Here is a 12,996-nt window from a genome sequence, read left to right as displayed (position 1 = left end):
TAAACACCTTTACGAAAATAAACTAGAAAATATAGAAGAAATGGATAAATTCCTGGACGCATACACCCTTTCCAGACTAAACCAGGAAGAAGTCAAATCCCTGAATAGACCAATAGCAAGTTTTGAAATAGAGGCAATAATTAATACCCTACCAACCAAAAAAAGCCCAGGACCAGATGGATTCACAGCTGAATTCTACCAAAGGTACAAAGAGGAGCTGGTACCATTCCTTCTGAAACTATTCCAAACAATAGAAAAAGAGGGACTCCTCCCTAACTCATTTTATGAGGCCGTCATCATCCTGATACCAAAACCTGGCAGAGACACAACAAAAAAAGAGAATTTCAGAACAATATCTCTGATGAACATCGATGCAAAAATCCTCAATAAAATACTGGCAAACTGAAGCCAGCAGTACATCAAAAAGCTTATCCACCACGATCAAGTTGGCTTCACCCCTGGGATGCAAGGCTGGTCCAACATACACAAATCAATAAACGTAATCCATTACATAAACAGAACCAATGACAAAAACCACATGATTATCTCAATAGATGCAAAAAAGGGCTTCGATAAAATTCAACACCCCTTCAAGCTAAAAACTCTCAATAAATGAGGTATTGATGGAATAGATCTCAAAATAATAAGAACTATTTATGACCAACCCACAGCCAATATCATACTGAATGGGAAAAAGCTGGAAGCATTCCTTCTGAAAAGCAGCACAAGACAAGGATGCCCTCTCTCACCACTTACATTCGACATAGTTTTGGAAGTTCTGGCCAGGCAATCAGGCAAGAGAAAGAAATTAAGGGTATTCAAATCGGAAAAGAGGAAGTCAAATTGTCCATGTCTGCGGATGACATGATTGTATATTTAGAAAACCCCATTGTCTCAGCCCAAAATCTCCTTAAGCTGATAAGCAATTTCAGCAAAGTCTCAGGATACAAAATCAATGTGCAAAAATCACAAGCACTCCTATACACCAATAATAGACAAAGAGCCAAATCATGAGTGAACTCCCATTCACAATTGCTTCAAAGAGAATAAAATACCTAGGAATCCAACTTACAAGGGATGTGGAGGACCTCTTCAAGGAGAACTACAAACCACTGCTCAAGAAAATAAGAGAGGACACAAACAAATGGAAGAATATTCCATGCTCATGGGTAGGAAGAATCAATATCATGAAAATGTCCATACTGCCCAAAGTAATTTATAGATTCAATGCTATCCCCATCAAGCTACCATTGACTTTCTTCACAGAATTAGAAAAACTACTTTAAATTTCATATGGAATCAAAAAAGAGCCCGTATAGCCAAGACAATTCTAAGCAAAAAGAACAAATTTGGGGGCATCACGCTACCTGACTTCAAACTATACTACAAGGCTACAGTAATCAAAATAGCATGGTACTGGTATCAAAACAGATATATAGACCAATGGAACAGAACAGAGGCCTCAGAAATAATGCCACACATCTACAACCATCTGGTCTTTGACAAACCTGACAAAAACAAGAAATGGGGAAAGATTCCCTATTTAATAAACACTGTTGGGAAAACTGGCTAGCCATATGCAGAAAACTGAAACTGGACCCCTTCTTTACACCTTATACAAAAATTAACTCAAGATGGATTAAAGACTTAAATGTAAAGCCTAAGACCATAAAAACCCTAGAAGAAAACCTAGGCAATATCATTCAGGACATAGGCATGGGCAAAGACTTCAAGACTAAAACATCAAAAGCAATGACAACAAAAGCCAAAATTGACATACGGGATCTGATTAAACTAAAGAGCTTCTGCACAGCTAAAGAAACTACCATCAGAGTGAATAGGCAACCTACAGAATGGGAGAAAAATTTTGCAGTCTATCCATCTGACAAAGGGCTAATATCCAGAATCTACAAGGAACTTAAACAAATATACAAGAAAAAAACAAACAACCCCATCAAAAAGTAGGTGAAGGCTATGAACAGACACTTTTCAAAAGAAGACATTTATGCAGCCAACAAACATATGAAAAAAAAGCTCATCATCACTGGTCAGTAGAGAAATGGAAATCAAAACCACAATGAGATGCCATCTCACACCAGTTAAATTGCGATCATTAAAAAGTCAGGAAATAATAGATGCTGGAGAGGATGTGGAGAAATGGGAACACTTTTACACTGTTCGTGGGAGTGTAAATTAGTTCAAACATTGGGGAAGACAGTGTGGTGATTCCTCAAGGATCTAGAACCAGAAATACCATTTGACCCAGCCATCCCATTACTGGGTATATTCCCAAAGAATTATAAATCATTCTACTATAAAGACACATGCATACATATGTTTATTGCAGCATTATTCACAATACCAAAGACTTAGAACCAACCCAAATGCCCATCAATGATAGATTGGGTAAAAAAAAAATGTGGCGCATATACACCATGGAATACTATGCAGCCATAAAAAAGGATGAGTTCATGTCCTTTGCAGGGACATGGATGAAGCTGGAAACCATCATTCTCAGCAAACTAACACAGGAACAGCAAACCTAACAACGCATGTTCTCACTCATAAGTGGGAGTTGAACAACGAGAACACATGGACACAGGGAGGGGAACATCACACACCAGTGCCTGTCAGGGGGTGGGGGGCTAGGGGAGGGACAGCATTAGGAGAAATGCCTAATGTAGATGACAAGACAATGGGTGCAGCAAACCACTAGGCACATGTATACATATGTAACACATGTATCCCAGAACTTAAAGTATAATAAAAATAAAAAAATAAAAAAAATTCTCATCCAAGGTATTATGGTATTAGACTTTTGAAAAGAAAATTTGATATGATATTTGACTATAACAATTTTTTTTTCTGAAAAGAGAATAACAACAGACATTTCAAGATAGTAAAGAAGATAAAGATGATATTTTTAGAAAAGCAACGTGGGAGGTTCCTGAATGGATGTTGCCTAGGGTCTGCACCAGCGTGCTGAGAAGACTTATCCTAATGCCAGGACTGTGCTCACTAAGCATTTGACAGACGAGAGATGAGCGATGCCAAGGTAGGTAGAAAAATTAAGGAAATCCGAATGTTTTTACAAGTTGTCCAAGAGCAAAGAGAAATCCAAACTTGCCTGAGAACCCTGGACTGTTATTTCTTAATGATGATGATGAGAGAGATCTGCTTAGTAACTAAATATCATGCGTTAGATGTGCCTCATCATGGGTTGAGGGCACTTGGAGACTTTGTTTACATCTCATTTCCTTTGTTCTGGAATTCTGTGGAAAGTTCTGCTCATTATTCATTTTTTTTGAAGAGTTCAAAACTCTATTCTGAAAAGGTGACTGATCCAGCCTACTTGAATGATGCTGAGACTTCTTGAGTACATGAAAGAATCAGTGGGAGGTGACGTCCTAGTGTGTCCAAAGGAAGATTGCATTCACTCGCTATTTAAAAGCCAAAAAAAATTGGCCAAAAAAAAAAAAAAAAAATCTCAGGAAAATTGTGTTGTAATGTTAAGCTTTAGGCAAAGCCATCTCCTCTTAACTCATATACATAGCTAAGATGGATAAAATACAAAAATTACAAAGATAAAGCTATGCTCAAAAACATGCTAGACATTTCCACAGAGCAAAAAAGAACAGAAATACAAAATGCAAACGGGTTAGAAACGATGAAGCGGGGATCTACTGAACTTCAGGTCTAGAAAAAGATAAAGGTGAGAAGAAATTTGTATCCTGTGGCTAACAAGCTGAAAACATCCCCCTACCCCCAAACACACACACATGGAACAGGAGAGCAGAACTGAGCTCCTTGGTTGAGAGCAGACACTGAGGCAGTTCATACCTACCCATGACAGAAAGCTGGAGAAGTTGTCCACATTGACCTGGGGACAGAAGTCTATAGTAAAGACTTAAGATAAGCATTTTTGCTGGCTTATAATTCCTAGGGGAATGAGAACCCCACACCATCAATATAAAAACATGGTTCTTGTCTTAAGGGTTGCCAAGGGGAGAGAGGGAGGTAATTTCAAAGCCCCTAGCTGCTAAGTGATGAGCAGGAAGAAACACAGAGAGAGAGAGCAAGACTGAAAAAAAAAATCTTATCCAAATGAGCTTGGAAATCAAAATTATATATATATATGAAAATAAATGATAAAAATGATGTTTGAAAATTAAATTAGACTTTTTTACCCCAAATAAAATGAGAATAAGAAGAAATCTGAAAATGACTTTAAAATATGATTATGTTCTGAGAAAGACTGTAGTTGGTAGTTGTAGACTACCAATTTTACTGTAACAGCTAAAAATCCAGATAGATTGCAAAAGTTGTGCTTTTAAAGACACTAGAGTGCTGTAGAAATGAAGAGAATTAAATGAACTAAAATTCCAGAGAAGAGAAATTCTTTCTGATGAGAGTAGTCAGTTATTGGCTGTTTCTTTCCTCTGGGTGCATTTGCCAATTTTGTATTTGGTTGAGGACCAGATCTAACAAACACAAAGGGATTTGTTAGAGAAAAGAGAAATGAGCAAAGCTTTTGGAAGTTGTGCAGGGCTGGCACGACAATTTAGAAACCTTGGGAGCCATTAATGCACAGCTGGCTTTCGCTATGTTTCATTTTCTAAATTCTAAGGCTGTACAAAAGGCTATGGGATTTTGACAAAGTGGGATAAAATCTCTTGATCTCACAGTATTTGGGAGAAAATTTCCTGCTTGAGGAGTGTGGCCCACTTCAAACATACACCTACTCTCCTCTCCAAAATATTTTCCAAATTTCCAAAGGGGCAAAAATCCAAACCTTCGAAGGTTGAGACTGAATTTTTCCCAGTGTTCTAAGATTGAAAAGATAGAAACCAGCAGCCTGTCAATCAAAAGTTCAAGAGAGATACATCCAAGAAATGGAGAGGAAACAGAGGTAAATGAAATAAATCTTAGCAAAACTGCAACCAGCCTTAACCTAGCTTATGCTGTGATTAGATCAAGGTGGTCAGCCCCTTACTAATATACCTAACATAAGGGACAGAGAGCTGTTGCTTGTGAAAGATATTATCTGTAGCCTCTACAATTCCTTTTAATAAAATGTCTGGCATATAACAAAAAAGGTACTAGATATGCGAATCTACATAAATAATCAAACGGACCTTCTAGTATTACAAAATACAATATCCAAAGTTAAGAATTTTAGAAATAAATTTAAAGATATGTGAGTAGAAATATCCAATCTGAAGCTCAAAGAGAAAAACGAATGGAGAATCAAAGTCGAGCATAAGAGATGTAAAGGAAATAATGTACAGGACTGAAGTACCTGTAACTAGAGTCTCACAGGAGAGGAGAGAGAATAAGGATAGGCACTATTTCTAGAGAAAATTTTGCAAAGCTGATGAGAAATATTAATCTACGGATTCAGAAACCTTAAGCAATGTAGATACAGAAAAAAACACACTTGAGGTTATCATAGTGAAGCAGCTGGAAGACGCAGGCAGAGAGATAAATATCAAAGCATGAAGAAGGGGTGGAAAAGGGTATGTTACTTCCAAATGATCAGCAATGAGGCTGGAGGCTAACTTTCCAATAGAAACTATGAAAGTCAGAAAACAGTAAAAATAACATATTTAAGATGCTAAAAAGGAATATTCCAACCTAGAATTTTCTTCTCACCAAAAATATTTTTTTACAAACTTAAGCTGAAAAAGAACCTACCTACTAGAGATCTTAGAAATGAAGTATAGACATTCAAATACAATGCTTAGTAGACAAGATTCCAAAAGAAACTATAGATTGGACACAAAGAACAAACTGTGAAATGTAAGATAGTTCTGAGGACTTATCCCAGGTTCAGCACAGAAAGATAAAGATATTCAAGATTGTAAAATGAGGTTAAAGCTATGCTTATAGGGAAATGGATAGCTTTAAATATATTTATTGAAAAATGGTGTTTCAGTTCAAGAAATTAGAAAATCAGTAACAACCTAAAGAGAACAAAGGAATTAATAGTTACATGAGCAGAAACTAATGGACTAAAAAACAGACAGTAATAAATCAGCCAAACAAATCAGCAAAACTAAAAGTTAGTTCTTTAAATAAAGACAAAATTTAGTGAGCCCAAACAAGCAAATAGTAGAAAACACAAAGAGACAGTATTAGGGACTACAAATAAGACAAAGCTACAGAAATAATAGAGATGTTCTGTGTGTGTGTGTGTGTCTTACTACATACTCTCTTTCAATGTATATATTCATGTATGTATATATTTTTTGTATACATTTATATTTATATATGAGTATACATTTATTTTTATATAATTGATATGAATATCTTTTTTAAGTAAATTTTAAAAGTTAGAATGATGAACTGTCTGGAAAATGTAAACCACAAAAATTGACTAAATAAGAAATAAAAAGCTAAGTAATCCATAATTAACTATTACAGTATTATTGGAGTAATTACATAGTAATTACTTTAACATATATATTAATTATAGTATAAAGTAAATATATCTTTTAGGAGTAAGGCATATTATTACAGTCAATTATTAAAGTAATTGATTAAGTCAATTAATTATTAAAGTAATTGACTCTGTAATAATATACCTTACCCCTAAAATATGTCAATAGATATTTTTAGGTGACGTTTTACAAACCTTCAAGGAATAGATAAGTTCTATGTTGTATAAGGTGTTTTGAAAAATCTAAAAAGCAGGAAAGTGTCCCAACACATTTTATAAGGTAAAAACTCAAACGTGACATCAAAACTGGACAAATGTAGGCAAGAAAATAGTGTTGTCCAATCTCATTTATGAACATTCATACAAAAAAATCTAAATAAAACGTAGCGTATCAAATCCATAATTTTAAGAACAAAAACGTTTCAAGATTAACAAGGCTTATCTAAAAAATACAATATTTAGACATCAGTATGTGTGTGTGTGTGTATATATATATATATTTCCACTAACAGAAGAAGAAAAAATATGATACTCCTTCAGATGCAAAAAATGCAATTGTAAACCTCAACATTGATTTTGATTAGAAAAATGTTAGACCATCCTGGCTAACACGGTGAAACTCCGTCTCTACTAAAAGAATACAAAAAAAATTAGCCGGGCGTGGTGGCGGGCGCCTGTAGTCCCAGCTAGGCAGGACTGAGGCAGGAGGCTGAGGCAGGAGAATGGCAGGACTGAGGCAGGACTGAGGCAGGAGGCTGAGGCAGGAGAATGGCAGGACTGAGGCAGGAGGCTGAGGCAGGAGAATGGCAGGACTGAGGCAGGAGGCTGAGGCAGGAGAATGGCAGGAGAATGGCAGGACTGAGGCAGGAGGCTGAGGCAGGAGAATGGCAGGAGAATGGCAGGACTGAGGCAGGAGGCTGAGGCAGGAGAATGGCAGGAGAATGGCAGGACTGAGGCAGGAGGCTGAGGCAGGAGAATGGCAGGAGAATGGCAGGACTGAGGCAGGAGGCTGAGGCAGGAGAATGGCAGGAGAATGGCAGGACTGAGGCAGGAGGCTGAGGCAGGAGAATGGCAGGAGAATGGCAGGACTGAGGCAGGAGGCTGAGGCAGGAGAATGGCAGGAGAATGGCAGGACTGAGGCAGGAGGCTGAGGCAGGAGAATGGCGTGAACCCGGGAGGCGGAGCTTGCAGTGAGCCGAGGTTGCACCACCACACTCCAGCCCGGGCGACAGAGCGAGACTCCATCTCAAAAAAAAAATGTTAGAGATCTAGGAATCTCTTTAACTTCATAGACTTTATCTATCTCAAGAAAGACAAGAAGGAAGTAAACAAGGACAAAAGGAAGGGAGGGAGGGAGGCAGGGAGGGAAGGAGGAAGGTAGGTAAGGAGGAAGAAAAAGAAAAGGGTGAAATGGGTGGGGAAAGGAAGAGTCCTTAGAAAACAGTAGCAACATTTCCTTTAAGTCAAAAACAACACAAGGAGGCCCACCATCATCCCATATTATGTGAGGATTGCCAATGGAGAAAAAAGATAAGAAAAAGAATAATTGGTATAATATTTCTTTCATGGATTTATTGAAGTATAGGTGACATATAATAAGCTACACATTTAAAGTGTACAGTTTGGTAAGTTTTGACTATATATATATCTGTGAAATCATCATTACAATAAAAAGGATTAATATATTCATCACTCACAAATTTCTTCATATCCCTTTGTAACCTCTCCCTTATGCCTTTCCGGAACCCAACTCCCAGCCCCAGGTAAGAGCTTATATACATTTTGCCACTGTTTATTAGGCTGCAGCTTCTAGAATTTTATATAAATGAAATCATGCAATATATACTCTTTGGGCTGGCTCTTTAGCTCAGCATAATGATTTGAGATTCATCCATGATTTTGTAGTTATCAACAGTTTATTCCTTTTTATTGCGGAGTTACCATCCATCACATGGATATATCATAATTTGTTTATTTATCAACCTGTTGATAGACATTTGGGTTGTTTCTAGTTTGGGACTATTACAGAAAAAGTTGCTATGATCTGTGTGTTAAACATAATACCAATCAAAATCCCAGAAAATTTATTCTTTTCAAAATAGAAAAGCTGATTCTAAACTTCGTATGAAAATGCAAATAATCTAAAATAGCCAAAACAATGTGTAAAAACAGTACTTAATAAACTGGTTTCAAGATTTATTATAAAGCTACTGTAATCAAGATAGTGTGGTTTTGACAAATAGATAAGCATATTGATCAACAGAACAGAATTTCAATTCCAGAAGTAGACTTCATATTTATGGCCAATTGATTTTTGGTAAAGGTGCCATGGCAATTTAATGGAAGAAAGGACAGTCTTTTCAGCAGTGCTGGAACGATTGGATAGACATGTGCAAAAAATTAGAAAACTTTGAGAAGAAAACATAGGAAAACATTTTAGTGACCTTTGATTTGGCAAAGATTTCTTCAATACAACACACAGGCAAAATGAACTATAAAAGAAAAAATCAATAAATAGAACTTGATAAAATTGAAATTTTCTTCTTGTCAAGGATGCTGTTAACAAAATGAAAAGACAAGCCATAAACTGGGAGAAAATATTTGCTAAATATCTGCCTAAAAGAGAATTTTAATCTTGAACACATAAAGTACTTTTACAAGTTAATTGCAAGAAGACAGATAACTCAGTTATAAAGACTAGGCAGAAGACGTGAACAGACACTTTATTAGAAAAGTTGGCCGGATGACAAATAAGTACATATGAAGCACGAAACTTCATAAAGCATTAAATTAGTCTATAAATTCAACATAATTCCATTCAAATGACAAAAAGAATGCAAATGAAAACGACAACAAAATTGTCTATTCACTAACTAGAATGTCTAAAGCTAAAAAGGCTGACCATATCAAGTGTTGGCAAGGGTGTGGAACAACTGGAAATTTCATACCCGGCTAATAAGACTTGAAAACCATAAAACCACTTTAGAAAACAGATTGGCAGTTTCTTAAGTTAAACATACACCTACCACATGATCAAGCCATTCCATTCTTCATCCAAGAGAAGTGAAAGCTCTTGTCCATGCAAAGATTTGTACATAAATCATCATCATAACAGCTTTATTTGCGATAGTCAAACACTGTAAGAATTTGAGAGTAATAAAATGTTTTTTATATTTACACTATAAGTATCTAATTAGAAAATCCAAGCAAAATTTTGAAGCAATAAGAAAATTCATAAAGATTTCTAGATTGACATTAAAAAATAGTATGCCTATACACCAAAGAAAAACCAATTAGGAAATATTATAGAAAAAATAATATCCTAAAGATTTACAAATTTTAAGTTATTTAGGAGTAATTTAACATAAAATATTTTCAATAAATTTAATAGAGAAAAATTATAAAATACTGAGAGAATAAAAGATAATCTGAACAAATAAAAATATAGACTATATAAAACAATTTGAAAAACATGGCAATTCTAGTTAAATGAGTCTATAAATTCAACATAGTTCCATTCAAATAACAAAAAGAATTGTCATGGAGTTAAAAAAAAATGCTAAAACTCATATAGAGGAATAATGGGCCAACAGTAGCCAAGAAAAGGCAAGAAGAGCAAGGGAGAAGATTGGCTTTTCCAGATATTAAAACCAATTATAAAACTATAGTAATTAAAAATATGGCATTGGCTCAGAGATACACAAATAGGATAGTGGAGCACAGTAGAAATCTTAGAATGATGCATAGAAAAAAACTTTGTAAATGATGGGAATGTCATAGTAAGTCAAAAGGGAAAGGAAAAACTAATCAGTGGTTTGGGACAACTGGGGAAAATTAATTGCAATTTCTATCTTTTCATATGGGAGGAAAAATACTTTCTATTTATATAACTAATAAACACAGATGGTTAGTATACAGAATATGCAAGGAATCCTACAAATTATTAGTAAAAAAAATTACCTAATAGAAAAATAGACCAAAATATGAATAGTCATTTCACCTACAAGAAAGTCTGATTGAACAACGTATGTGGAAAATAATATTCAATTTCATTAATAATTTTAAAAATGAAGTTTTAAGCAATTACACATGCATCAAAAAATTTTAAAAGTTTCAGTATACCCGGTTTCCAAATATGTGGGGACTTGGGAACTCTCATACACTGCTACTGGGAAGGTAAATTGGTATAACCTTTTAGGGAAGTAATTTGGCAACATCACGTCAAGCTGAAGAAGCTAACAGCCTATGACCTAGGATATGAGTCATAGACTGAGAAAATAGCATGAATTTCAGATCTTTTAGTGGGGATCAGATTGGCATGTGGCTAACTTTGTACTTTGATCTCTTTCCAAAAGCATTTCCTAAAAAGGAAAGAAAGAAAACAAAAGGAAATTTTTAAAAAGGAAAAGAATGACAAGGAAAAGTTTGGGTCCTTCACATAAAAGTACTGTAATCCATTGTTTTGCCAACTGCTGGTCTCATTAGCATGTGTCAAAAATCAATTTTGTAAGTTATAACTAACATTTTTAAAAAATATTATTTGTAAATATGTGGCTTTTCTACCATACTTTTTACTTTTTATCATACTTAGCAAGAGCATTATTTTATGAAATTTTGGTTTCAGGCATATGTGTGTGCATGTATATGCACACATGTATGTGTGTATGCTGATTTGCAATGTAAAATATATTTATTTCTGTGAGTTGCAAGCAAGGAAGTTTGGAATACATTGCTATGAGATACCGCTGTAAGTCATTTGCTTATAGCAAGAATGGTGCCTGCCAGCAAATCGTCTTTCTTTTCAAATCCATGGACCCATATGGAGAAGGAACCTCGCCACTGGGTTGCCATCTGCACTGTGCTCTCAGACAGTGAGCTAAGTAAACAGTGCTGAACAAGGAACTGATCCAATAAGGTAGTGTGGTCAGCAGAGTGCAGTCCCACAGCGCTGAAAGAGTGAGCAGGCAGGTGTCCAACTGACACCCATGTGGAAGAGACACTATTTGGAAGATGATGAACTCTGAAACTATCTGCATTGAGGAAATAATTAGTGTGGATAATTTACTCCTTGAGGTTATTGATCCACCATGCTCTTACAGCAAAGAGAGGCAACAAATCCTAAGAACACTAATGTTTGCCAATTTTATAGCATTTCCGTGAAGATCAAAATAAACCAAAGAGAAGACATTCTTCTTTCCTGTCTCCTAGTTGGTGATAATCTCTTGCCCTGAGAATATTGCATATATTTCTGTCTTTGGCATCTAAAAGAGTTGGGATAGAAGTGAGAGGTATTATGATAAGCAGTGGACTTAGGATACTGTTATACGAAGTCTAATTAAAGGGCATAGACCACTTTACTCTGAGAGGAAGGGCTGAGGAGGGATTAAATGGGCATTTATAAAACCTAAAAGGGCTTGGCCACTCATGCCCTGAGTACTGAAGTAATGGTGGTTACCATCAGCATTGCAGGAAAAAGAGACCTACATTATCAACATGGGCTAAATGAATGGAACCTTACCTAAAAATTGATAACAGAAAATGTACTATTTCAAAATGGGTCTGGATAAATCATGAGTGACAAATCTACCCCTGATTAATAACGGAAACCAGAGCCATTTAAGACATATCCCTAAACTGACTTGAGGAGAGAGAGATATATGTATTTTTCCTTGGTGACCTTCATTAGGGGAAAAAAAAAATCCTGGCTGGGAGAACATGAAACTGACCTCATGAGACACTTCTAAGGCCCTGATGTCTGACAAGAGACACAGTCTCTTAGACCAGTGACATCAAGCCACTAACCAGTCAAAACCCCACTGCTTCTCTGCAAGTGGAAGAAGGGTGATCTCATCTTTATTCAGCCTGACTCCAGGCATACTGAGAGCTCTTTTCAGTGCTCTCCTTTGCTTTTTCCAGCCAATTCCCAAAGGCCTACAAAGACCAGATGTGAAAAGAGGTGAAACACAGATGCAAACGTAAATTCTTCTCTCTGTGACAGTGATTGCTCAGCCATGCATGCCACCACCCATGTGAAAGGTATGGTTCACTCAGAAAAATCAAGTGCACATGGTACTAACATTGCTCAGGTTTCCAGAGATGGAACTGGGATCACAGGTAATATGTGACTGTGTGACTACTGGGATGATCACTCGGGTGGTGTGGCTGAAGGAATGAAGTTGTTTCCCTTGTGTGACTCTATGGAAATTAACTTTTTCTTACGGCCATAGTGTGAATCGAAGGCCACAAGAGAAGTTAAGGGTTATATTGAAAGGAAAGTCAAGGAAGGCAATAACATTGGCCTGGAGCTAAGGGCACGTGAGATCATCTACCAACTCCATTATTGCTGCATGACTTGAAGGCAACCACTTGACCTAAGACCTCACTTTCTGTTCCTATTAAAAAATAGAATGGGAAGGTTCTGACCACCCTGTGACTCTATAATCCAGCCTGTGTCTAACATCAGAAAAACTCTGTAAAATGCTGTAGTGCAAAAGCCAGTGTGTGTATGCCCAATCTAGATAAATAATTCCCAGACAAAAGATGTACCACCCAGAAGA

The sequence above is a fragment of the Pan troglodytes genome, chromosome 13, assembly GCF_028858775.2.
Source record: "Pan troglodytes isolate AG18354 chromosome 13, NHGRI_mPanTro3-v2.0_pri, whole genome shotgun sequence".
Classification (NCBI taxonomy): Eukaryota; Metazoa; Chordata; class Mammalia; order Primates; family Hominidae; genus Pan; species Pan troglodytes.
Note: the sequence above shows the minus strand (reverse complement) of the source record.